Source organism: Tachypleus tridentatus, chromosome 10, assembly GCF_004210375.1.
Source record: "Tachypleus tridentatus isolate NWPU-2018 chromosome 10, ASM421037v1, whole genome shotgun sequence".
NCBI classification, from domain to species: domain Eukaryota; kingdom Metazoa; phylum Arthropoda; class Merostomata; order Xiphosura; family Limulidae; genus Tachypleus; species Tachypleus tridentatus.
This window is the reverse complement of record NC_134834.1, coordinates 176,317,736-176,321,601: the sequence shown is the minus strand read 5'-3', so window position 1 is coordinate 176,321,601 and position 3,866 is coordinate 176,317,736.

Genomic DNA, 3,866 nt, shown 5'->3' with positions numbered 1-3,866 from the left:
ATGTTGTCACTTGAGAAAGGCTTACCTGATTCACGTTTCAAGGTGAATCAGGCAATCCATGGTGGAGCAATGTCGTCGGAACCCAAATTAAGTAGGTGAGAGGAGGTTGTTTGATTGCAGGAACCAAATAAGATGAGCATTAACCATAGTAAGTCTGTCTCAAAATAAGAAAAGATCACTGCCCCATGGGTTACTGTCAACCCTTCAAGAAAAGTGAAGAATTGCAGATAGAAAAATCAACAGCAGTAAAAGACTGGCTACGTGCATGAAAATAAGTATAAGAACCAGTATTGAAGAGATGTAGGTTGTGATTCAAGAGCATATGCTTTATGTAACAGCCCCTCCCGTCAATATCAGCAAAATGCCAGAATTATGACCATTAAGACCCCTCAGGATTAAAAAGGGAGATGGTAACTGCTCAATGAGGGCATCAAGGTTTAACTGATCATAGGTCTCTTCAGGAGCCAGGTAGAGAGAACAAATAGTGATGGTACAACCCAAGGAAGCATGAATGGCTACAGCTTCCAAGGATGAATCAAGTGGCAAAAAAGGATGGGCACATACTGATCAATCAGCATTGCCATCACACCATGCACTCATTCATCACACAACCTGTCATTTCTGTACAAAGAAAACTGCCAAAGGGTGACTGTATCAGCAGGTTTCAGGAACATTTCCTGTAAGGAGAGACATATAGATTGTAAGAATCAATCAAATCCTTAACGTCATCTATATTTGAACGAAAACCCCGACAGTTCCACTGGATCAGGGTGGCCATTTTCATTTACATGGAGGAGAACATGGCAGGAAGCCCTTCTGTTTCGACTACATTTTTTTCTTTATTGGACAGAGGTCTATCGACCTCCATGGATCCTGCCGTGGGTTGAGTAAGCAGGTCTCTGTCTGTGGACAGAGATTCCAGTGACTGAGAGTATGAACGCATGATCGTTTTACTTCTCAGGACTGCAGAAGAGAATGTACCTGGACCCAAAGCTAAAGGAAATGGAATCAGGAAGTCACCAGAGGGAGTGGCAGGAATACAGATGAAAGTAGAGATAGATTCGTCAACTCTTTTAATCATGGAGGGCAAAATACTTTTCAAATGTTTTGCAAACGACTCTGCTGGAGGCACGGAGAGGTCTGTCTGCACTCCCACTGAGGCAGTGAAATGAAGTGCAGTAGCATATGTTCAAGATGGAGTTAAGGACAATACGTTCTGAGCTTCTGGGTAGGAGATGTTGTTTATAGTCTTCAAGCATTGCATCTTTTTCTTCTCTACCCATTTAGGGCAAGGAATATAGTAAGAGGGGTGTGGACCATTACAGTTAACACAGCGTGGTTCTAGTTTGCACTCGTGTCTTAGTCTTTGCAACCACAACGAGCACATGTTAAAGAACCACGACATAATATTTTTGAGTGACCAAACCACTGACACTGGAAACATCTAAAATGGTTGGAAATGTATGGCTGTACCTTACAGTTCAGATAACTTGCTTTGACTGTAGCAGAAATTAACCATTCAACCTGGATGGTATGAAAAGGTTTGGTAGTTGTGCACCACATAACGTTGGCAGAATATGGGTAAATTTAAATATTAAGCAATACATAATTTAATATAAACTATATATTTAAACTTGTTGAGTTTCATGTGAAGTTACACTAGGGATATCTACTCTAGCAGTCTGTAATTTAACAGAGAAAAACTAGTCAGTAATCACCACCCACCACAGTCACATTATAATGCCCCAATGGTTGAACGAGAGAGCACGTTTGATAAGGCAGAGATTCGAACCAGTAACCCTCAGTTTATTATCCAAGCACTTTAAACCACCTAGTCGTGCTGAACTACTTAAAAAGTTAAATACCCGACATTTAGTTCACCTTTTTCTTTCTTTTAAATTAGTACATTCACATTATTATAATAGTAAAATAAATTGATTTTGTGATATTGACACAACTTTCAATTTATATTTTGTTCAAACATTTTATGTAACTATTGTAATACATTATTACTCATGTTATTTACTGACAAACAAGTTTTATTTTGTAAACAATTTATGTGTTAACGAAACTTGTCAAAATGTAACAGTATATATTTCTGGTTTTGCTGGTGGGCCCGGCATGGTCAGGTGGGTTAAGGCGTTCGACTCGTAATCTGAGGGTCGCGGGTTCGCATCTCCGTCGCGACAAACATGCTCGCCCTTTAGCCGTGGGGGTGTTATAATGTGACGGTCAATCCCACTATTCGTTGGTAAAAGAGTAGCTCAAGAGTTGGCGGTGATGACTAGCTGCCTTCCCCCTAGTCTTAAAATGCAAAATTAGAGACGACTAGCGCAGATAGCCCTCGAGTAGCTTTGCGCGAATTTCAAAAACAAACAAATAAGTTTTGCTGGAAAGAGAAGGGAGGTAGAGGTTTAATGTACCTGACCCTCCTGGGTATTTAACCTCAATACCCAAATACCCACTCAGTGAGACCCCAACTGGAAAGAGAAGGTGTTTTTTTTTATTGCAAAGCCTTATTTGACTATCTGCTGAGTCCACCGAGTGGAATCAAAGGAAAGAAAAGTATTACTGTTAATAATATAAGCATATACCATATCACGCTCTGCTGAAATTTTACTTATGTTCTTTAATCACATTTTAAAATTACTATGTGATTCGTGGATTACAAAGCAAATAGCTTTGTGCTAATACCAAAAAGAAACAATGTTCATATCCTTATTTTTGAAAATACTGGTGTGGTATTAACCTTCAGATGACTGGAGGTGCGTTACGGAAGTGTAGTTTTGAATTTCGCGCAAAGATATGTTAACAGTTCCTAATTTATCAGTGTAAGACTAGAAGGAAGGCAGCTAGTCATCACAACCCACCTCCAACTCTCGGGCTACTCTTTTACCAACGAATAGTGGCATTGATCGTCACATTATAACGCCCCCACGGCTGAAATGGGGAGCATATTTGGTGTAACGGGGATTTGAACCCGCGACCCTCGGATTACTAGTCGAGTGCCCATGCCGGGCATCGTTACAGAAGTAAAGGGGCTTCTTGGATATGTATGGCACTAGTTTGTAATCAATTATCTCTCGAGTAAATTATTTTATCTCATATTTATCGTTAGGAGAAATAGAGCCTAACATCACAATATTGCATGTTTGTGACAACGTTTTTTTGACAAACTTGCAATTTGCAAGTGTGTGTATATGTTTTATAGTAAAGCCACATTGGGCTTTCTGCTATATCTAGAATGCAAGATTCTAGAAAAATTCTAAAGATGCTGGATTGTTAAGTGAATGATGTTTCCTCCACAGATTACGACTCGTAATTATAAACTATCTGGAGTTCAATGAGTTGTATTTGATTTAACGTGTTTGTGATTTTCCTAAAGCACAGCCACATCTGGCTATCTGCTGTGTCCACTGAGGAGAATCAAACCCCTTATTTTAGTGTTGTAAGTCTGAGGTCTTACAACTGTCCCACTAGGGGACATTTAATTTATAAACAGCCAAAAGAAATGCTGTTACAAATTTCTGGAGTGTTCTGCACATGCATATGGGAAAGGAGTCTTAGACACATAGAAATGGCTTTCATCCTGACATTTCACTTGTTGAGTAACAAGTTAATTTTGCTAATTTCAGGGTAGCAATTATGTGAACATAATAAATAAAACTTACCTTAAGACTGTTTACAACTTTCATCAATACAGATGAGATCATTTCAGGTTTTAAATGCTTCTTAATAATTTTTGTGCATCATGAGATTTAGTTTCTTCATATGTATGCTGTTGCTGTTTTGAAATGAAAATAACTTGTTAACTGTAAATGCTTCTAATGTATGTCTGTGAATAATGACTAACATATATTAACAGA